Below are 25,095 nucleotides of genomic sequence, written 5' to 3' on the forward strand. Positions count from 1 at the left end.
GTCACTTAATATTATCTTCCTTGTGTGTTTATCTTTGTATGAAATCTGTATGCTTTTGTCCCTGAATTTATCATTTTATTTTTTAAATTTATTTATTCATAGAGACAGAGAGAGAGAGAGAGAGAGGCACAGACACAGGCAGAGGAAGAAGCAGGCTTCACGGAGGGAGCCCGACGTGGGACTCGATTCCAGGTCTCCAGGATCACACTCCGAGCTGCAGGCTGCACTAAACCACTGTGCCACCAGGGCTGCCCGAATTTATCGTTTTAAAAGATGTCCTTTGGGGATCCCTGGGTGGCGCAGCGGTTTGGCGCCTGCCTTTGGCCCAGGGCGCGATCCTGGAGACCCAGGATCGAGTCCCACATTGGGTTCCCGGTGCATGGAGCCTGCTTCTCCCTCTGCCTGTGTCTGCCTCTCTCTCTCTGTGTGTGACTATCATAAATAAATAAAAATTAAAAAAAAAATAAAAGACTTCAGGTTCGACTGCAAGCTATTGTGCATAAGGTAATAAAGAGAATTATTTTAATATCCAAATTATTTTGTTTTCATTTATTCATTTGATATTATCAGAATATCTAATATTTATATTCTATCCTGTTATTCCTATTCCTGCCTTGGTTTTTATGATTTCAATTTTTAGTTGAATATATTAAATTAATTCCACTGGAGGATCCCTGGGTGACTCAGCGGTTTAGCGCCTGCCTTCCGCCCAGGGCACTATCCTGGAGTTCCTTATCGGGCTCCCTGCACGGAGCCTGCTTCTCCCTCTGTCTCTCTCTCTGTGTCTCCCATGAATAAATAAATAAATAAATAAATTCTTTAAAAATAAGCAAATAAATAAATTCTCCCTAACAGTCTTTTGCCAGGATCTTTCCATTCACTTCTTACCTAACTATAGCCTTTCTTCCAGAAAGGCTTGTATGAAAAATGTATGCTGCTATTTTACGGTAAAAACTGTTTTGTCTATATACTTTATACTTGGAAGATGACTTTGCTGGATATAAGATCCTTGTATCATATTTTCTTTCCTTGAGGCTCTTTGCAAGTGTTGATCTTCTATCAATGAATATTGCAGCCAAAGTGATTACCTGGACCTTCATTTTCAATTTATCTATCTTATTTCCTTTCCTTTATAAGTGCCATACTCTTTTTCACCAAGAAGCCAAATGGATCTTTCCTAATAAACTCAACGGAACATTTGTTTATTTGATTTTCTCCTTCACATATTCAGTTTTGCACATGTTATATATTTGGTTCCTGTCTTTTCTTTACTACTTGTTCACTACTTATTTGAATTTAGTTTCCTTTTGTTAAGTTTTCTCACTTCACTTTTCTATGTATCCTACTGTTCTGTTTCTTTTCTTCCTATTTATCTTCCTCTTTACTGGCCATTCTTTCCTGTGTTCTTAGTGTTTTTTTTCTAAAAGTTGTGATTACATATTTAATATTTTTGTGTTAATGTTGGGAGTGTTGGATTCAAATTTTATCTGCTTTAATGTCTCGGTTTTCTTCCATGTTTTTTCTCTGTTGGGAAGTTTTCCTATTACCCCTTTTCTTTTTTTTTATTACCCCTTTTCTTAAAGTAACATTACATGGATGCTTTATCTATTCCCCTTTGTTGGTTTTGTTGTTGTTGTTTCTTTCTGTGAGGTTTTTGTTGTTGTTGTTTGTTTGTTTGTTTGTTTTTTTTTTTTTGGTTTGCTTTTTAGCATATTTTTGTTGAGTTGGATTTTCAGAGAAGAAATTAGCAGGGGATAGCAATGACCGCATTCTTAAGTACTGGTTCTTAACAACTTTTGTCTAATTTCTCTGTAGATGTTTGCCTTTTATTTATTGATATTATTTGATTACTGATATTAAGAGCCCTTTATTTACTAGAAATTATTTTGTTACATGCATAGTGTTATTTAAATGAGCATAGAAGCCCATGTAGTATTATTTTATAAATCTTTATAAATCCTCATTCACTTTATTATAACCTTTTGTCATTGATGGTTCTATTAGGATAACATAAACCTCTTTAAATATTGCAAGCAATTTAGAGTTTAGCACAGCAAATTAAGTGCTTACATATCTGTTGAAAGGACTGAGAAGTAAAAGGTCACAGCATACCACCAATAGATCTCAGGTTTGTTGATAGCTTTGGGGGAATTATGAAGTTCCTATTTCCAACCCTGCTCAAAAGGTACGGGAAGTCACTGCTGTTGGTTGCTGCAGGGCAGGCTGTAACACTGAAGAGAATGATTCTTAATGGCCAGCAGACACTAAAAATTCTCACATTCACCATATCCATGCTTTTGCTTTCTGCTGCAAAAGGAAGAATAGAACTGTTTCACTTCTGCCTTCCAGATCTAACAGTCACTCATATTATTATAATCTAAACCAAAGCACTGCCACAAAGCACCCTGGGAAATTTGTTTTCTAGACATGCTTCTAAGCTATAGGAGAGAGCACGGAAGGTGGTGAGAATGGTTCTGAGTACCAACAATCCTTTTCCTCAGTGCCAGTACACAGCCTTCTATTCAAGCTTATCTCCCAAACAATGGCAACAAGATCATGTGACTGACAAAGATAATGTGCAAGTAACAATGTGTTTGCTCTTTTCCTGAAATCCTCATCATATGCTATACTATATATAGCATTAGATAGTCTTTATTTCTTTTCTAGTGTAATCACAAACCCCCTTCTAATTTGTAGAACCTGTAACCTGTAAAGACTGATTAATAAGTCATTCCATCAACCCTTTATAAAAATTGTGCAGAAAAAAAGAAAGTCTTCACTTTTTAAATTCATATTATTTACTTGTTTATTTATTTATTGTATACTCCATACCCAGTATGGAGCTTGAACTCACAATCCTGAGATCAAGAATCGCAAGTTCTACTGACTGATGTAGTCATGGCGTGCTGAGAAAAGAAAAGCTTTTAAAAAGGCAACTGATACGATACAGAACAATAAAGACAATATGATTATTTGTCTAGTCTTTGTTTAACAACTGGTATTTAGTTGCTATTAAAAACTTCTTTCTTTCACTTTCCATGCTATGTTCCATTTATACTCAGTCAGTGCCTCAAAAGTTTGTGATACTCTGCTTAGTAAGGTGACTCAAACCTTTATTCCTTAAATATCATGCTATGTTTGATATTTGATTGCTGTGGCCTTGAGAACCCATGAGTTAGACAAACATAATCCTCTCTGCTTCTACTGTGTAGCAGAAATTATATTGCACCTTACTATTAAGATTGTAACTACAAACAGTTGGCCTTTACCTATTAATTTGGTTGCATTAGAAACTCAATAAGAGTAAGTTTTGTTTTGTTTTGTTTTTAATTTCGAGTTCATTGAAACCATCACTGTGCCCTTGTAAAACAATTCTGCCTTTGGAAACAAACACCTGTAAACCATCAAAGCAGTAAATTATAGGGAGGGGAGACAAAATCATTTTTGAGGGTGTTCTGAGGGATTATAATGAAAGGAGTCATTCTCACTTTCAACCATTGAGTTTCCAATCTGTTTTCTAAGACAGAAAAAAACATTTGTGGTCATAAATAAAAAAAAAATTTAGAAGATTTCTTCAATTCTACCAGATATTTTCTATAAGCCATTCCACTATATAACTGGACCAACTGCTTCTGGGTAACGAGGCACCCAACAAGGTGAGTGATTCCCTTGGGTATGAGTCCATTGCTTTACTCTTTTGTTGTAAAGTGAATGCCTTGGTCAGAAGCAACATTGTATGGGATGATAATTGTAGCAAATAATGTATTCTATAAATCAGTGGGTAAGACTGAGGGCAGGAAAATTAGAGACACAGAATGGAAATGCTTACCTATAGTAAGTGATAATATCAAAGGGGGAAGGATTACTACTCTTTGATTCAAAAGGGTAAACATTCATTAAACTGCCACCAGAACTTACTTCCACCCTTCCCTCTGGGAACATATACGTAGGATTCCTAGTTGATCTTCACTATAGACATTTGGTAATTGAGCAGCTGAGGTAGCCAGATTTACCTTTACGAGAATCTTACGTATTTGAGGCTAAGCAAATTCTATACCAGCATCCATTGTCAGTTTGTTAACGAGTCTACAGAGTAAACACTAGGTGGCACATAAAGAGCCTGACTGACATCCACACAATAAGAAATCTTATCTGAGGGATCCCTGGGTGGCGCAGCGGTTTGGCGCCTGCCTTTCACCCAGGGCGCGATCCTGGAGACCCAGGATCGAATCCCACGTCGGGCTCCCGGTGCATGGAGCCTGCTTCTCCCTCTACCTGTGTCTCTGCCTCTCTCTCGCTCTCTGTGTGACTATCATAAATAAATAAAAATTAAAAAAAAAAAAAAAGAAATCTTATCTGACCTGGTACTGCAAGTCTCTTATATATCAGTATGTGTTTGAAAACATTTATATAAATAACAAATATCTATGTTTTTTGCCAATTTTTAGAAGTTCATCATTAATCTTCCTTCTTAACCAAATTATTCCCTAATTTTTTGATTGTAGGGTTTCTAAAGTTAGTGTTATTGGAAAAATTATTCGTCAGCACACCTGATTGTTAATATCAATGAATTGATGCGTATCTGTACCTTCAACCAATTATTTTCTTATGCAAAGTGAACAACCAGAGGCCATGCTCAAAATTCTACCCCTGAAAGGATTTTCCTACACAATTATCTTTCAGGCCTATGATAATTAATTTTAGACATCAACTTAACTGGACCATAGGACACCAAGATATTTGTCAAACATTATTCTTGGTATTTCTGTGAGGGTGGTTGTAGATGATATTAACATTTTAATCAATATACAGAATAAAGCAGAACTCCTCCCCTAATGTGAGTGGGCTTCATCTAATCTATTAAAGGTCTGGAGGAGGGTGCCTGGGTGGCTCAGTGGTTGAATATCTGCCTTTGGCTCAGGTGTGATCTCAGAGTCTTGGAATCAAGTCCCACATCAGGCTTCCCACGGGAAGCCTGCTTCTCCCCCTGCCTATCTCTCAGCGTCTCTGTGTCTCTCATGAAGAAATAAATAAAATCTTTAAAAGTAAATAAATAAATAAATAGAAAATAAAGGTCTGGAGGAATAAGAAAGCTGAACCCTCCCATGAATAAATAGAACTCCTCTTGCTTATGTGAATAGGAACATCATTATATTCCTGTCTCCAGACTGCAATGGAAAATTCATCTCTTTTAGGGTCTCTAGTTTACCAGCTCTCAATCTGGAACTACACCATCAGTTCTTCTGGATCTCAAGTTTGCCAAAAATAGACTTCTCAGCTGCCAAAAGGAGATCATTCCTTCTAACAAGTTAATAAATCTTGCGTGTGTGTGTGTGTGTGTGTGCACAGTTATAATTATATATATATATATTTTTTTTTTTCTCCCAGTCAATTGATTCTGTAGAATTCCCTAACAGGCTATAGATAAGAATGGAAGTAGCGGTGGTAATTCAGTAGAATTAGATCCCACGAGAGTCTGAGCTACGTGATTATGTAACACATACATGGTATTAGAATCTGTAGGAGCCTGACTCTAGAGAGTAATGAATCTTATAACAGCTAATCATGTTGCATAACTGAGACTACATGATTATAGGTAAGATGTCCCTTTCAGTCTCTACTGAGGGTTTAGTAACAAAGTTGAAGCTCTTTAAAAATGAGAGCTGTTATTTGATGGAAAAAGTGATAGTTTTTCTCCCTAACTTCAAGTTTGTCTGTTTTTCTCCTTGCATAAATTATTAGAGGGTTTATACAATATCCTAATTTGTATAGGAATTTTATGTGTTGTTGGAGTTACTAAATTATAGGCCAAGTGGAAGAGAAGGGAGCCTTAATCTTATTTTGTCTGTACTCAGTCAAAACCAGCAACCTGAGAGAATATGTCAGAGCAGTATACATTTTTTTTCTTTTTTTTATAAGTTATAATGTAAACTTGTGTCTCTGTTACCTGGTATTCTATGTAGGGATTCGGCCTACTTTGTAAAACCTGGGTCTTCCCTCTCCAATGTGATAAAGACCTTCACTTTGTAATATGATAGCTCAAATGAGGTGGTGCCTTTTCTGTCTTGTTTTGGTTTTGATTTTAAAATATCACATAACACTGAATGATGTCCATTTATTTCACTGCTAGAATGTCCATGTCAATTTGCTACTACCAGAGGTGCCTACAATGAAAAGTATTATTATTATTGTACCTACTTTGCTGCCCATTTCAGGGACCACATTGGGTGTAAAATCACTATACTAAGGGCTATACTTTGGCATCTCCCAATCTGGAATACTGGCATGACTATTAATGTCAAGAGTCCTGTTCTTTTTGTTATCCCCTGCCTCAAGAAGACATCCAATTCAGAACCTGTCAAGAGCACTAGTGCTTCCCTCACAAATAAATTTTCGATGTTTTGGTGACATAAATGTAAGAAGGTCCTTTGAAGACCTCCCAAGAGATATTACCACAAATAAATCCCTTAAACATCCTTGTATCTTTTAGATTTGGGATTTATGTAAGGACATTATATCAAAACAGTCACAGAACTCCAAATTCATTTAAAATAGATGCCATTTGGATTAGGTTTTGGTTATCCACCAAAGCACCATGGGATAACTAACACATTAAATCCAGAATCTCTGGTATATCTACCTATATTCTTTTTTTTTTAAGGTTTTATTTATTCATTCATGAGAGACACAGAGAGAGAGAGAGAGAGGCAGAGACACAGGCAGAGGGAGAAGCAGGCTCCGTGCAGGGAGCCCGACGTGGGACTCAATCTCGGGACTCCAGGATCACACCCTGGCCGAAGGCAGGCACTAGACCACTGAGGCACACAGACATCCCATCTACCTATATTCTTAAATTCAACCCACTTTAAATTCATTTTCCTTCTTGACTGTTTTTTGGCATTAAGAATTAATTTCCATACATATTGCTCCATATTTTGTCTGATATAAAATATCAAAATATTGCTCTTGTTTTTGTACAAATGCTGTCTCCTTCATGTTCAGACTTTGGAGTCATTCCCTTCAGGAATTTTAAAAACTGACTAATAATAATTCTGGAAATAATAATAGTTAATAAACTGGATATTACGAAGAATAATGATTGTTATGGATGAACACAGTCCAGACTCTTAAAATAAAAGGAATTTAGTCTCCTTGCATAGAGAAAAGGAAATGGTAAAAAAAGATCAGTAAGATTTGGGCATTCAATGTATCAGATTGATACAGATTGATACAGCAGGCTCCATGCACCGGGAGCTCGATGTGGGACTCAATCCCGGGTCTCCAGGATCGCGCCCTGGGCCAAAGGCAGGCGCCAAACCGCTGCGCCACCCAGGGATCCCCTCTGTTGGTTTTTGAATAGAAATTAAATAATTCCCCTTGGATCAAATGGTCATATTTGAAACAATAACCTATGATTAAAGGAAAAGAGGATTATGGGGTATGATATTATTCTCAGACCCACTCTAACAATCAAGTACACATAAGGTTTCAACTCCAAAATAATAGGATATGGGCTGAACCAGGCAAAATATATTTTTTACATATTTTTTCATTTATTATTTATTTATTTTTAAGTAGCTAGTTTGTTTAGTACTACCCAGTCACTATGGTAGAAAGTTAGCAGAGTTTAGATTTCTATGACAGAAAACTACTGGAAATCAGAGTGATCCAGCAGTGTGGTTTTGGGCACATGACCCCACTCAATGCTACAGCAGAAATCCAATTTGGAGCTGAATATACTTTAGAGGAGGCGAGTCCTTTGTGAGTCATAGGGTGATACCAAAACTCCTTTAAGATTACCACATGAATACGTAGGAATTTGAGAGTAAGTAAAAACAGAGTAAATTGTAATACTGCTCCATTGAAGCTTTCCAAAAATGTCTAGAACTCATTCATTCAATTTACCTCTAAATATATTACTCACTGTTCTTCTCTATTATTAGATGTTATACAAGAATGACTTAAAATAAGTGTGAGTTTCTTGATAATGCTGTGTGTGTGTGTTTGAAATGAGCATGAGGCCTATAGTATTGCAAGTACCAGTATATGAGATTGGTCAGACTGACTAAAGACTTGTGATGTTGTGATACCTCGTCAGACACAATTATGCTATTTCTAGTTGCCTCTGTGTGCCCGAATAGAGGTAGAAAATCTTTATCCGGAATTATAACCAAACAAATGTAACTTCCCTATGTTCTGAATTTTTATAGCATTTTATGCTTATTTAGAATTCTAATCTACTCTCTATAATTTTAAGCAAATAATTTTTTGAATTTTTTTACCATGAGGGGAAGAATATATCTTATTTATAACTATATCCTCCATAACACTTTATGCACATGCTCTGCATAATAAGTCCACAAAAGAAGTTCCATTTGTACTAATTGATAGGATACATTTTTGGCAAGAAGCAGACTTCATTATTGTTTCCCTATAAGAAAAGAGTATTCGGCAGCCTTTGTGGCTCAGCAGTTTGGCGCCACTTTCAGCCCTGGGTGTGATACTGGAGACCCGGGATCGAGTCCCATGTCGGGCTCCCTGCATGGGGCCTGCTTCTCCCTCTGCCTGTGTCTCTGCCTCTCTCTGTGTCTTTCATGAATAAATAAATAAAATCTTAAAAAAAGTATCTTGGATTCTTACAGCAGTAATTTTTACAGTAAAAATTATGTCACATCTTATTACTACCCAAAGAAGGGTATGTAAACCAATCTGTTCATCAGTCAATCTTAGGTATTCAGTTCTCATCATCAGCTCTATTAGCACTGTAAAAGATTCCTCTAACTCAAAAATTCCCATTATGGAACATTCGACTTGCAAGCTCCTTGTAGTTACTGTAGATGGCAGCATGGAAAGAAGCTCTTCTTTTTCTCTGAAAACCATACCTATATCATTTTTCTGCCAAAACTTACTGGCCTTTCTCTACTGTCATGGGGAGTTTTGATTTATGTCGCTCACTGTGAGAATTCAGTGAATAAGTCAATGCCAGTTCTGTGTACTTTCTGGTACACATATAATAGTTTGTCTGCCACTGTCATTTCCCTTTCACCTGACATTCCAAAATGACAAAAAGCAAACCACTGGTGATCACACACACATATGGCACACACACGCATGCACACACATCACGCACATCACACACATGCACAGGCACCCACACAATGATAATCAAGACATATTAACCTTAAGAAGAAAGAAAAGCAAAAATATAATCAGTGTAAAAAGAAAAGAGTTAATGATCAGATTGCTTATAAGGCTTATAACTAATCCACTCCCCAAGACTTTCTTGAATTGTATTTGTGTCATGATTCTTTTAGCAAAATGGAAATTTGCAACATATTTCTATTTTAAATATTGCCTAAGTTGAAACTTTCCAAAGTTGTCTAAAATCATAATGTTGAGAAATATTATGTGACTTTCAAAGATCCTTTAAACCATACATGCTTGAAATAATCTATTTTAAGATGATTAGCTGCATGCACACACATACACACACGCACATCACTATGAGAATTCAGGAAATAAGTCAGCACATGTTCTTTTGTACTTTCTGGTACACAGAAAAAAGAATGGTTTCAGTGCAGATAATTTTTATTAAAAAATTTCTAAATGGTTATTAACATGCAATTACATTAAAAATTAGATGGATGTTTAAAACCAAGTGACTATTCATTCCAATAGGCTTCATTTTGAAGTAGTGTTTTATAGGTTCTACCAACAGATAGTTGGTTCTGAATCCTGGCTATACCACATTTTAAAATGTGGGACCTTGAAAAAATTAAAATAAAGTATGGAACCCTGGTCTAATTATGATCTCTCAACTCAGTTTTCTTAATTTTAAAATAAAGATAAGTAAGAGTACCTACTTTATAAGATTGTAATAAGGATTAGACATTAGTGCCACACTTGGTAAGCCTTTAATAAATGTAAACTATTGTTACTATCCTAATGAGTTTGCACAAATGAAAAAACTGAAAAAATATAAATGCCTGGTTAAAAAAAAAAACAGTGGATATGCTGAATTATTTTCTTAGACAATACACAAAAATATTTTCAATTACTTTCTTCTCTGTGCATATGCAAAGGTGAAAAAAATAACGGTAGAGGAAAATAAATCAGCGAATAGATTACAATGTGACAGCTTGAATTCCTTAGCAGAGGAAGGGTACATAAACCCACTCCCCAGACATTGGGTGTGGCTTGTGATGTGATTTGCTTTGGCCAATGGAATGTAAATCCAAGTTTAGTCAGTAAACGTAATTCATACCAGTTATTTTAACAGATGTTTTAATAGGAATTAATCTCAAGAACTATTAGAAACAAATTTATTAGTTAAAAAGCAAAAGGAAACTTTTATTTATCATGGAGATAGCTATGAAAAGCACTTACCATCCCTAAAGCCACAGAATGAAAAAGGAAGATACCAATATTGTTAAAAATAGAGAAGTGTGGAGGGAAGACCTCATGAATGTAGAACCCAGACTCCTGCAAAGTTTGGTTCTGGTAAGGCTTCTGGTAAAAACTCTACAGAGATTGAATGGAAAACCTGAAGAAGAAGACACACTACTCACTTGGTAACTATGTCTTAGGAGTTCAAAAGGAGTGTCACATGACTGAAGAAGTTTGGGGACACTTAGATAAAGAGACACTAATGTGTTATCTTGGGACTGAAGTTTAACTTCAGTAACTTTATAAATTATGCCAAAAAATAAATGTTTAGGTTTTAACAGATGATGCTAATAACAAATTAAGAATTTATTTTTTAATTTTTAAAATTATTTATTTATCTGACAAAGAGCACAAGCAAGTGGAGTGGCAGGCAGATGGAGAGGGAGAAGCAGCCTCCTTGCTGAGCAGAGATAGGTCGGGCTGGATCCCAGGACCTTGGGATCATGACCTGAGCCAAAGCAGATATTTGACCAACTGGGCCACACAGGTGCCCCAGAAAGTAAGAATTTAAAAAGTAGATTTTGAGTCATCTATATGGTTCAGCCAGTCAGGCATCTAAGTTGGTCTCAGGTCATGATCTCAGGGTCCTGTGATACACCCCTGCATTGGGTTCCCCACTCAGCAGACAGTCTGCTTCTCCCTCACCTTTTCTCTCTGCCTGTTCTCTCCCTTCTCTTTCAGTAAATAAAATATTTAAAAAAATTTTAAGTAGATTTTGTTTTTGTATTAAACCTATGTTTATGTTTTTGAACTACTAATCCTGACACAGATAATCTAGATATTTTCAAGTAAATTCACATCACTTTTTCTATATTTAATTATGTTTGCTTAATTCAACATTCACAAAACATTTCTAGTCCAATTTGCAAACAATTAATTCTTTTTTTTTTCAATTAATTCTTTAACTGCTGCTTCAGATCTCTCACAAGTGCATACATTAGAGCAAGATTGCTGCTGGCACACAACACTTAGAAACAGGACCCTTGAGCTCATCAAGAATACCATCGTCTTGTGAATCATGAAAAGTATTTACAAATTTCTGATTCTTAGAGCAACATATTCATTGATAACTTAAAAAACTAGAGTCAGAAAAGTATCAGGAATCCAACTGAGAGGGCAGAAAAGGTCAATCATGATAAGAAAAGTAAAACTGTATTTCTATACCATTCATTCTCTATACAAGCAAATGTACCACCATGAGAACTACCACTAGGAATGAATGACCTATGCCAAAGAGAATAGATAAGAAGGACATGGGCAGCTGAAGCCAGCAGGAACACAAATCTAAGCTCTACTCTCTAATTCTTCATCTTCAACAGGAGCTTCATCATAGTAAGTTACTGCTCCCCATTACCTAGTTACCGTCAAATATTTGTATTTATGAGGACCTACCAAAAATATTAGATATGTTTGCACACTCAACTGATACTGGGTTGTGAATCTTGAATTCACTCAAATATGTAATTAGATCAATGAAATGTACTTGATGGTGTCTAAATATAGTCAGGAAATACTAGGGACATCAAGAAACAAAACTGCCTACTTGCCAAGTAAAATTCTATTTTTTTACATTCCCAATCTCAAGCTAATGCCATCTGTATCAAAACTTAAATCATTGTTTTTGGCAATTTTCAGATATACAATGCTAAATGATTCTATTTAGAAAGTCAATTCATTTTTGAAAAAATATTTGGCATCTGACTACCTTTGGTGGACCCATCACATGACTATGCTTCATTAGATCTGACAATCCATGTATGCAAATGCAGAGGCAATGCATTAAGGTATACAAATAAGAAGTGACTAATTATCATATCTAGTTTAATATGACACGAAAAAGAAAGCACACATTAATGAAGGTAACTCAATCCATAAAGTGAAAAATTTAGGAGAGTGTTCTCTGAAGCATTGATGACAATGAGAACCTAAGTTATCTATGAATTTATAAAATACTGGGAAAAGATTAAACTCTCATAATTAGTGGCATAGAACTTTCAGACATTTTATACATCTTAATAGACAGGGCTGCTTCAGCTTACATTTTGTTTACATATGTTACAGTCCATTATTTAAATGTTGCTTCCTTTACATCATTTTAATTCTTTAACAGTTAATTTCCCCAAACCTATCAAATAGTATATATACAACTTTAGTTAGTTGGTTTGAATAAAATAAATTTTACCCCGTGTCTCAGAGAGGAAATCCAAGAAAGAAAATCTTTTTCAGCTTTATTGAGACATTAATTGATATAACATTGTGCAAGTATAAGCTATACAATAGAGTGATTTTATATATGAATAAGCTGCAACATGATTTCCACAATAAGCTTAGCTAACCCATCTGTTATCTCACATAGTTACAACTTTTTTTCTTTTTGTGTGTGTGAGAAGTTTAAAAATCTACTCTTTTAGTAACTTTCAAATATATAATACAGTATGGTTAATGATAGCCACAGTGCTGTAAATTGCGTCTTCAGCCTTTATTCCTCTTGTGTGTTTTGACTGTCTTCAGCCATTTCCTTCATTTCTACCACTCTCCACCACTGGGCAGTCACTAATCTAGCTTCTGTTTCTATGATTTTTGTTTGTTTTAGAATCCACATACAGGTGAGATTGTCTTTGTCTGACTTATTTCACTCAGAGTAATGTTTTCCTAAGCAGGTCCATCAATGTTGTTGCAAATGGTAGAATTTCCTTTTTTTACCGCTTAAGAAAGTACACTACACTTTCTTCATTCATCCATTGATGGGCACTTAGCTTGTTTCTATGTCTTGACTATTGTAAATAATGCTTCAGTGAACATAGGAGTGCAGGTATTTTTTCAACATAGTGATTTCATTTCCTTTTGATATATAGCCAAACATAAATTACTGTATAATATTTTGAATTTTTATGAAATCTCAATACTGTCTTCCTAAGAAAAATAATGTGATATCAGCATTAAATCATAGTGTCATAAATAAATAAACCCCATAATAATGTGACACTTTAATGAATTAAATGCGTAATTGTCAAATATTTACTTCCTAGAAAATTTCCCTACCCATTGTTTCATGACCTTTAAACTCTTAAGTGTTTTACACTTAAAATTAATTATTACACTGTATTTAAAAAATCAAACTATTGATTAAGTATTCTTAAAAGTGGAAGTATGCTCTTAAAAATAAAAAAAGACTTTTCAGGTGTTAAATATCATATGCTTTTTAAATATTTAATAATATTAACAAGCTGTGAACATGTATGTAATTAAGCAGTTGTTATAAAATCTCCATTCTGGGGGAAGTAGATTTAGAAAGATTTTTAATTTTGTTCTAAGTTTACTTAGCCTAATATATTCACACATATTTTAGAATACCTCCAAACTGTATTGTTTTTAAATATCATTTTATTCCATGGTGTCGGCACATTATATCCATCCTTTGTGTTTGTTAGCTTCTCTTCCATTTTGTTAATTATTTATGCAAAGATCATGTAAACGTGTTTGAATTTAAATCTTCTCCCATTTATTTTGACTTGGCAATAATTAAAATTTGAAAGCAAACAGAAGTTGTTTATTTGGAAAATAAAAAGATTTAGAAAAAATTTTAAAGTTCTTTATTTTATAAGATAAGAAGACTCCTATTGTTCTTGACTAGTAACTGAGATATTTTTATGTTTCCTGCTGTTAAAGTTTTGAGCATAAATATTGTATTTTTTATTTTATTATATCTAACTGGGTAGCAATCTTAGACTCTGAAACACCTGAGTATTGTAAATTTGTGTGTGCATGTGTCTTTGTGCTTGATTACAAATACATATATCAGTATATCAATGTTTTATGCAATGGTATTTGGTTAATCATCTAAGTGTGGTGGCAAAAAAATAGGGGGAGTTGGGGTTTCCTTCAGCTCCATAAAAACAATTTTATTTTATTTTTTAAATGATTTTATTTATTTGAGAGAATGTGAACAGAGGAAGGAGCAGAGGGAGAGGGACAAGCAGACTCCATGCTTAGCATGGAGCCCCATGTGAGGCCTGATCCTGTGACCCTGAGATCATGACCTGAGCCAAAAACAAGAGTTGAATGCTTAACCAACTGAGCCACTCAGGTGCCCCATAAAAAACAATTTTAAATAGTCAGAGAAAAGAGTCATCCTCCTTAAACACATCCTACTCCATCATATTGACACACATAGGGTCACATTACTTCATAGGCCAAAAGCAGGACACCTAAATAACCTACCTTCTATATAAAAAAAACAAAAATGGAGGGATCCTCATGTTTCACTTAGGAATTTTTGTCATTGCATTTTGTACTTCGTTATAGAACTAGTGTATATGTGATTACATACAAAGATTTCAGATCGTCCAGATTAGTGTTCTATTTTTGGTTCTGTCATTGAGCAAGCTTGGAAAATATAAAAATTGTTTCTGAATCTCATTTTGTTAATTGCAAAATCAGATTAATAAAAAAAATCTCAAAAATATTATTAATATTAAGTAAATAGTCCATAAAAATTTCTTGGCATTTACTAGGCACTTCACAAATGGCAATTAATTATTATCATTGATGAAGTCCTAAAGGTTTACTTAGTTTAAAAAGTCAAGATATAGAATAGTGAGAGTAAAAATGGATTTTTTTGAAATATGTGTCTATAAAAACATATTGTAGCTAATTATGTGTAGGATATCTGAAGGATATATAAACAATTGGGCAAGGACTTGGGTGATTAGTAAATGGAGTAGGGAGGAGAATTACTTTTCATTGTAGCATTTGATTTTTGTACAATTTTGTATTAGTCACCTGCATATAAACAACCCCAAAACCTAACAGCTTTAAATGATTATCATTTTTTTCTATTTCAGGTACTGGATTGGTTGAAATTCAATTAATTTAGATTGAGCTAAGCTGGACTTGAGTCTAAGCTACATATTGGGTTCAGGTATGTTTCACCTATTTCTTATCCTTGGATTAGCGGGTCACACAAAACATTTGTTGTCCATGATGATACCAGACCTAGAAAAATGAGTACTTTACCATGCATGTGTGTTTTCAGTTTTTGCTTATGTTACATCAGTTATTATTTCACTGGCCAAGGCATGTGATATGGCCAAGCCAAAATCTAGAGAAAAGAAATTCAGTCCACTGACCATGGTCAAAACCAGTACTAGTGGAAAGAAGTATACTCCCACTTCCATGTAGGTGGTAAAAGGAATTGTTATAGCCTTAAAATTATCTCATTTACTATGTCTATGAATGGATTACCTATTTTAAATACGTATTTATATATACTCAGAAACAAGAAGAAAACAAAGCAAAAATAGTAGAAAAAATGTGTGCCTTTAGTCCAACCACAGCAGAGAAACATCCCTAACGGTACAAGTTTCAGAATAAGCATTTGAATAAGCAGTAAGCAAGTTTCAGAATAAGCAGAATAAGCATAGTTTTTCCAGAGATGGCAAAAGCACTTCATTTGAAAGGCTCATCATATATTGAGATTATCTAAGTAGCTAAGTCGACCTAAGGAGGAAATTTTAAAAGAGGATGTTTTAACTTTCAAGACCCACTATCTCTTACTCTAATCTTACATAGGCAATTTACTTTCAATAATACACAGTTACAGAATAATTTTTGTTATTATTTTTAGCATATAATTTATTATTAAAATAGTTTCCAGCTTGTTTGTGTGTGTGTGTGTGGGGGCTGTTTATTTATTTTGAGTTGCTCTGGTTGGACATTATTCTGCTGCTCAAATCTGCATTTTTTGCTCCTATTCTGTTTGCAGTCAAAAACAAAGCAAGGGGCATCCCGGGTGGCTCAGCAGTTTAGCGCCTGCCTTCAGCCCAGGGCGTGATCCTGGAGTCTCAGGATCCAGTCCCACATCAGGCTCCCTGCATGGAGCCTGCTTCTCCCTCTGCCTGTGTCTCTGCCTCTCTCTCTCTCAATCTGTGTCTTTATGAATAAATAAATAAAAATCTTTAAAAACAAAGTGAGAACAATGGAGGCACCGTGCAGTTTTCAGGCAATTTTGTGTTATTTTTCTTCCACTGCGTTCTTATTAATCTTTATTAAGGATTAAGTAAATGCTAGATCTATTTCAAAGGTATCTTGATTTTCAGTATTTTAAAGCACATATATTGGATTTAAAAAAAATCAGTTATTTGCATCAATGTCATTAAATATCATTACAGTGTTTTTAGCCTTAGAAATGTGTTTTTCCTGAAGGAGGTTTGAAAAAATTTTCTCCTGAAATCATGTTGGGCTATAGGAAGCTGTGTTGTCAGTCATGAATCTATCAGAAGATACAGGGAATTACTACGGTTGAAAGATATAGAATGGAACACACAAGATTAATCCTAGTTCTACTTTGGCCAAGTCATTTACATAGGTTATCTTTATTGCATATTCATTTACTAAATAAAGATATAGGGCAGCCCAAGTGGCTCAGCAGTTTAGTGTTGCCTTTGGCCTAGGGCGTGATCCTAGAGACCTGGGATCGAGTCCCATGTCAGGCTCCCTGCATGGAGCCTGCTTCTCCCTCTGCCTATGTCTCTGCCTCTCTTTCTGTGTCTTTCATGAATAAATAAATAAAGTCTTTAAAATAAATAAAGATATAAAGTTTGCCATCTCCATCTTAACATTATGTAAAATTCTCAAAGAAGTATGTGGTACATCCAGAATGGAGTCCATACGGCCACCAGAAGTGTCTACTTTACTATATTAGATGACCCAAATTCATGGTGTTAAATACACAAGTGTAGGAGTTGAAAGAAACACCATTCTACAAATGATGTAGAGCAAATTTTTTGGCAAAACTTGGTGACCAAGTAAACTTCAGTAAATCTGTCAAAAGCATACATGGGAGAGAAAAAGGAACCATTATACCCATAGTATAGGTAAAATCATTCAAAATCAGCTTGATCATAAAAACTTGGTAAACTAAAAAAACAATTGGAGACTTTCGGGAGTTTGAATGCACTTGATTCAATTTTGCACACTATGTCTGCCTATCCCAGCATCAGTCACCAAGAAGAAGATAGTCATCTGCAAGTGAACAATTGAAAGAGGAATATGTCAAAAGATAATTGCATCAGAGATAAACAGGCAAGGAAGACTTTATTCAAAACTATTGTAAATAGAGAGATAGCCTGAATTCCACTCTATTGAAACAAAAGACGGGAGGTTAAATTTAAGCATTGATGTGATTTAGTGAATGAGTACTGAAGGATTTTAAGAGGGACACTGGTCAATGCAAAGCTATACTGTGCTAAGTAAGGTTAAGCTCCTACCCTCCCACAGCAAAGGGGGGATTTGGAGTGCAATTTTTCTGGATGATTACATTTTAAAAGGATGGCTCCTAGATCCTTGAGAAAGACATTTCTGGGTTTTACCAAATATACCTAGCATGAGGCTGAGAAAATATTTACATCTTAAAGGGGCACAGGTACAATTTTCAGTCGAAAGTTTTATCAAGTAAATGCTCTAAGAAAAGGGAGATCTAATGTCTGAAACGAGGAAGAAATATGTCAAAAGTTCAGGCAAGCTAAGAAGCACACTAAGGCTATCTTGATCAGATAATAGGATTTGTTCAATTAATATGGACATAATAGAAGAAAACAAGGAAAGTGATATAAGAGCTAAAGAGAAGAACAGACTCATTATCATGCGTAGTAAAATATAATAGGATAAAAGAGAACCAGTTCTTATCTTCAGGGAGTTTACTTACTAGTAGGACTATGATACACACACACTCACACACACTAATAACTGTACAGTAAGGCAAAATGGAATAAGGATTATTCTCAAAAGTGTTATAGAAGCCAAAGGGATAATGGCTTTCAGAATGATTTCATGAAGGTGGGTGGATAAAAAAATATGAAAATTAATTAGAATTTGGTGAAAAAACAGAGTATAGCATCCAAAAGAACTGATTTACTTCCCAGTAAAAATTTTTATGGGAATACAATTTTTAAAATACAATTTAAAAATGTCAAGGCTCCCTAGGGGTGAGTTCTGTTAAGTATCTGCCTTTGGCTCAGGTCATGATCCCAAGGTCTTGAGATTGAGCCCCACATTGGGCTCTCTGCTCAGCAAGGGGTCTGCTTTTCCCTCTTCCTCTGCCACTCTTGCTCTTGCTCTCTCTCAAATAAATAGAATCTTTGAAAAAATAAAAAAATTAAAAAACCTGAATGTCTGTGGAGATTCATTTTAATATCTCCATTTATTTATTTATTTCAAAAATTTCCGGATGTGTTATACTTTGTTAGCCATTTTGGATTCAAAGATAATACTATAGCATCCCCTCAGATAACTTATAGATTCATAGGAAAACTGCTATATAAACATAATACAGAAAGAAATGGTAGATGCTGTAATAATGGTAAATAATATAGAGACACATCAAAGAAGGGAGTGTCTATGCCTTTACATCAAAAAAATTTCAAAGAGGTTGAAGCATTCAGAGGACAAATGCACTTTGTAAGAAATATTCTGGCAAATCAAAATAGGAAGAATACAGAAATTAGCAAGTCATGGGTAAAAGGGAGGTTGAAACAGGTAATAATAGAATGCAGTTTTAATTTTTGATTTCTTCTAATTCATTCTCCAAAATGCATCTCCAAATATGTTTTAAGCTTTTATCTTTCTTTCTACCTATCTATCTATCTATCTATCTATCTATCTATCTATCTATCTATGAGAGAGAGAGAGAGAGAGAGAGAACATATGGGCAGGAGAATGGGCAGAGGGGGAAGGACAGAAAGAGGGAGAATCTCAAGCAGACTCCACAATGAGCATGGAGTCCTACACAGTGCTCATTTCAGAACTTGGAGATTATGACATGAGCTGAAACCAAGAGTTGGATGCTTAATCAGCTGAGCCACCAAGGCATCCTGGAAGTGATTATTTTAAAATATCAATGAGATCATGTCACTTCTCTGCCCTAACCATTATGTGGCTTTCTGTTGTATTTTAAATAAAATAAAGGTTCATTTTCTTGGCATGCAAGCTCTCTTCATATTTTTCCAACCTCCAACTTAAAATCATTTCTAATGCTACTAATTTCCAAATTCCCTGGCCTGGTTTTAATTTCTAGCATGTACCACACTCATCCTATTTTCTGGTTCTTACACAATTGGATTCTTCTCATTCTTCAGCTTACAAGATTAACGTCACATGGCTATGGATAGCTTCTTAGAACATCCTATTTAATTTTCCCACCATCCATTCTTCTCAGTTACAACCTCAAGTGATTTCTGTCTTGAACTTATTAAATTCATGATTATATTAACCATTATGTATTTGTGTACTTTGTTTCTCTGGAAAGTGAATAGTTTTAAGTCTTTAACAAAGATTTCCTGAATGAATAAATGTACAGCTTTGTCTTAATTCTACAAGGGGGAAACAAGCAAAATATTGCATATAATATAATACGTATATTTTTATTTGTAAAAAACAAAAACAAAAACCAAAAAACCAAACAAACAAAATAGTGAAAAGTCAAAATAAAAACTAATAATATTTATGTAGGAAGACAGAGAACAGAGGGAGGGAATTATAATGAAAGATTTTCTGAGAGAATATTGTTATTAATTCTGACTTAAAACATACAAACTTATTATATGTTACAAATAAATGTACATAAAAATGCAGGTCTGAAAAATTGAAGACAAATTAAAAGAATGGACATATACCAGTGATATAATCACACAGACAAAACAAATCATTTCAATAAGGTTCAAAACATTGTATTTTGGCCATATATTCTTAAAGGAAATGTTTACACACAAAGAAAACCTAAAGTACTTTAACTTTTTTCACTCGTATGGCTCTAGTTAGAATATCAGTATGGTTACTTAAAATTTGCATTATGTATATTATAGAATAAAGCAAATGAAAAGGTAATTTTAGAATTTTCAGTGTAAGAGAGGAGGGTATAAATATAAAATTTCATAAAGTTAAAAATACATAGTATTAAATTTGGTGTAAAGTATGAATTCATAGAATTTTTGTTAAAAAAAAAATTCCTAGGTCTGTCCACTGAAAAGGCCTAGAAGCTACATCAACTCAATGGCTCTGAAAACCTTATGTACATAGCATGGCAACTAAGTTAGAGCTGTTTAGAAAAAAATAGCTTTTTTTTTAGGTTTACAGAAGAAAATGTACAAAACTAACATATAATAGTTTGCTATGCTAGAAATCAAGGAAGCTATCAAAGAGCAATGTAGTCATTCCCAAAAGTCAGAGTTGACAACCTTAAGAAGATCGCACTGTAAAAGAGGGGGCAATTTAAAGACCAGAGAAATAATAACACAATTAATTTAAAATATTAAATATATATTTTATACTCATAGTGTTAAAAATGCTTTTCAAAAAGCTAAGAAGCCAAAACAAGAAAAAACACCTTTTTCATTATTGAGGATATTGAGTGCATCAATAATTTTTCTAAAAAATCAGTAAAAATAAAGAAAAAATATTTTCCTTTCTTTAGAGAATGTACTTGATATTACTAAATAATCTTAAGTGATAAGAAAAATATTTACGTATGAATTCTAGTTAATAGAATATATTATTAAAATAGTTATTAGAATAGTTATATAGATAGATAGATAGATAGATAGATAGATAGATAGATAGAATTAGAATTCATCACTTTGCAACCACTACTCTAATACTCTAATGATTATATCAAGCAAGAATTATCAATGTATTTAAAAAACATCTTGTGAGAGCTTGATAGGTGTATTTATTCCTAAAGTTATTCCTAAAGTTAAAATCATCACCCCACGTGTTATTTGTTGATTTCAAGATGAAAAAAAAATCATAAATTTGCAAAGGAGAGAACAAATTGTCACTTCCTGAAGCAATTTATCAACCACTAATAATGGCTGACCAGACATTATGTTTGTCTAGATAGGATGCAGTAGACACCCTGACAAAATGCTGAATGTAAATTTAATATACCTTCAGATTTCATTTCTAGTTTTCAGGAGATATAGGAGTTGGAGCAATAAAATTAAGTGACACCACAAAGAAGTAAGGTAGGTAATTTTATAAAATAATTGATCTGGTCTTGTCAAGTCAACACTATAAAAAAAGAGCCTTTTTTAAAAAAATAAAAGATATTAAAGAAAATAATAACCAAATGTGATACAGATATAAGCAGCCTGATTTGAACATTGAGTGTAAAAGGACACTTTTTAGACAATTGAGAAAATTTGAAATATGGAACTAGTGTTATATATAATACTAAAGACTATTGTGGTTTCAAAACATGTCCTCAAGTTTATTGGAAATTCTTCCCATTGAGAATTAGGGTGTATGTCCCCTCCCCCGATATGGGTAGGCTTAGCGCTGAGTAATCACATGGAGCAAAAGAATCACTTAGCTAAGCACTGCTCAATTTCTTGATCCAGAAATGCATGAACATAATGACTTGGCTGTTGTTTTCTACCAATAATACATCAAAGAAAGGATTTTTTAACAAAGAGTATATGATGGGAATGATTAACAGTTGTTAACTTTTTAGGTGGGTAATGGGACTAGGGTGTTGAAAATATACTTTTTATTGGAAAAACCAAAAAATTTACTTAAAGGTAAACTGTTTTTATATTTAGGATATGGATTAATGAAGCATATCTAACTTATTATAAATATTAGATTTGTTTTGTGCATATATGAGAGTTTTTGAATCATACTCTGCATATCTTTTTTTGAAAAGTTTATAGTACTTTTAAAGATCATCTACTGGGTAAAAAGTAAAGATTTCTGTTATAAATTAAAACAGAGCAGGGGAGGAGAAAATTAAGGCTCCTTTTAATTTTAATACAATCTTAGAAAAAAGTAAAAACATCAGATTTGAAAAGGAGTTAAAAGATAGACTTGAGAAGAACTAAAGTAGAATGAAAAGTAGGAGATCAAAGAGATTCTCAAAAAATACAATAAAATCACTTTGTACTGTAATGATGTGTTTCACGTGGGTGTACCCTTCACTGGTTTATGAAATCATTTGAGTAAGGATATTATCTTCAACTTTGTATTCCCCAGGGTTAGCATATTGCCTGCCATGCTTAGGGCACTCAGTAAATGTCACATAAAAGAAGAAAAAAGTTGTGGAAATTGGAATTTAAAAAAATCTGTATATATTAGTCCAAAAATTCAACATTGCATTTATGAAGGTGGATGCATAGAAGGTTAAGCGTCTCTATTCAGGGTTCTGTGCCCTGGTCTGTCCATGTTGAAGTGGATATTACAAATATACCAGACATGACCTTCAAACTGTGGAATGTATGATTGGAAATGAGGAATGGAGAGAGAAAAATAAACATTATAAATTAAAGTAACTTTACCTCCCATTTGAAACAAATACAAATATTTTTAAGCCACATTATTATTAACTCACCATGTTAAAAAAAGAACTGATACTTGGAGATAATTTTACCTATCTTAGAAAATAATGTTATAGGGACAGATAAACTTTAAAAAGTGAATTATGATAATAGCAATGGTGATCATTACTGGCAATTATTGAGTATCAGGTACTTTACAATCATTATTGCTAATATATAACCCATTTCTGCAAATGATGCATTATTTTCATTTTCAAGATAAGGAAATTAAAGGTCAGGGGTTTAAGTATCATGCCAAGAATTTCACATGTAAAAATACTTCAGTACAAGTCACAACAGTAAATAAAAACTACACTTAATAAAATCTCCATTTCTCCAAGATAAAATTGAGTCATGGAATCATGCAGTTCAAAAGGGGCTAGTGTTTGAGGTTTTTCTGACTCCAAAATACTTGGCAATAAAATCAAAGTGTAAGCCAATCTTCAATATGAGATCAAATGATGCTAACTTACATACACACACTTATAGCTGTATTACCAAAAAGATCCCTGGAAAAATGAGAGGAGCTGATAGATTTTTTTAAATATATATGTATATATACACACACAAGGGAAAATAGAGGTTCTATAATGCAATGTGAAAGATGTTAGTTTTTCTGATCCTGCTATGGTAATAGCTGAAATAAACACTTTGGAAAATTATTTGGCATTATCAAAATAAACTGATGACATTATATATGTACAATGACTAGAAATTCTATTCTGCAATATTTATCTGGAAGACCCTCCTGTATACATACTCCAAGAGGCATATATACCTTCGTAGGAGATGAAATGTCTATCAACAGTTGAATACATAAATAAGTCATGTTATTCCATAAAGTGCAATATTAAACACCCATATACATAAATGAACTCCAATTACCTGCAATAACATAGAGGGGAAAACCAAAAATTCAAGGGCCTCCAGTTGTGCTAAAAAAGCAAGTTTCAGGTAAATATATGCAATTTAATTATTTTTTAATAAAGTTTAAAAGTATGTGAAATAAACCATAAATAATTTAAAAATTCAAAATGAATGACTTTTTACAAATTAATTAATTTATTTATTTTTGGTATTTTTTTATTGGAGTTCGAATTGCCAACATATAGCATAACATCCAGTGCTCATCCCATCAAGTGCCCCCCTCAGTGCCTGTCACCCAGTCACCCCAACCCCCACACGCACCTCCCTTTCCACTGCCCCTTGTTCATTTCCCAGAGTTAGGAGTCTCTCATGTTCTTCATCACCTTCACTGATATTTCCCACTCATTTTCTCCCCTTTCCCCTTTATTCCCTTTCACTATTTTTTATATTCCCCCCCAAAATGAGACCATATGATGTTTGTCCTTCTCTGATTGACTTACTTCACTCAACACAACACCCTCCAGTTCCATCCACGTTGAAGCAAATGGTGGGTATTTGTCGTTTATAATGGCTGAGTAATATTCCATTGTATACATAAACCACATCTTCTTTATCCATTCATTTTTCGATGGACACCGAGGCTCCTTCCACAGTTTGTCTATTGTGGACATTGCTGCTAGAAACATCAGGGTGCAGGTGTCCTGCCCTTTCACTGCATCTGTATCGTTGGGGTAAATCCCCAGCAGGGCAATTGCTGGGTCATAGGGAAGTTCTATTTTTAACTCTTTGAGGAACCTCCACACAGTTCTCCAGAATGGCTGCACTAGTTCACATTCCCACCAAGAGTGCAAGAGGGTTCCCCTTTCTCCAATCCTCTCCAACATTTGTTTCCCGTCTTGTTAATTTTCCCCATTCTCACAGGTGTGAGGTGGGATCTCATTGTGGTTTTGATTTGTATTTCCCTGATGGCAAGTGATGCGGAGTATTTTCTAATGTGCCTTTTGGCCATGTCTATGTATTATATGGTAAAATTTCTGCTCATGTCTTTTGCCCATTTCATGATTGGATTGTTTGTTTCTTGAGTGTTGAGTTTAATAAGTTCTTTATAGATCTTGGATACTAGCCCTTTATCTAATATGTCATTTGCAAATCTCTTCTCCCAATCTGTAGGTTGACTTTTAGTTTTGTTGACTGTTTCTTTTGCTGTGCAGAAGCTTTTGGTCTTGATTAAGTCCCAATAGTTCATTATTGCTTTTGTTTCCCTTGTATTCATAGATATATCTTGCAAGAAGTTGCTGTGGCCAAGTTCACCAGGGTATTGTCTGTTTTCTACTCTAGGATTTTGATGGATTCTTGTATCTTTCTGTATGGTGGAAGAGAATAGTCTAGTTTCATTCTTCTGCACATGGCTGTGCAA

At 34.2% G+C, this 25,095-nt stretch overlaps 1 long non-coding RNA gene across 1 annotated transcript in view; it reads left to right on the forward strand.

Annotated features, from left to right (window-relative positions):
- The first annotated feature begins 485 nt into the window (after positions 1-485).
- Positions 486-25,095, forward strand: part of LOC140596612 (uncharacterized) — a 40,917-nt gene continuing 16,307 nt past the window's right edge. The window contains exon 1 of the long non-coding RNA XR_011998509.1: positions 486-504. This is a non-coding gene — a long non-coding RNA (uncharacterized lncRNA). The remainder of the gene's footprint in view (positions 505-25,095) is intronic.

The sequence above is a fragment of the Vulpes vulpes genome, unplaced genomic scaffold, assembly GCF_048418805.1.
Source record: "Vulpes vulpes isolate BD-2025 unplaced genomic scaffold, VulVul3 Bu000000731, whole genome shotgun sequence".
Taxonomy (NCBI): domain Eukaryota; kingdom Metazoa; phylum Chordata; class Mammalia; order Carnivora; family Canidae; genus Vulpes; species Vulpes vulpes.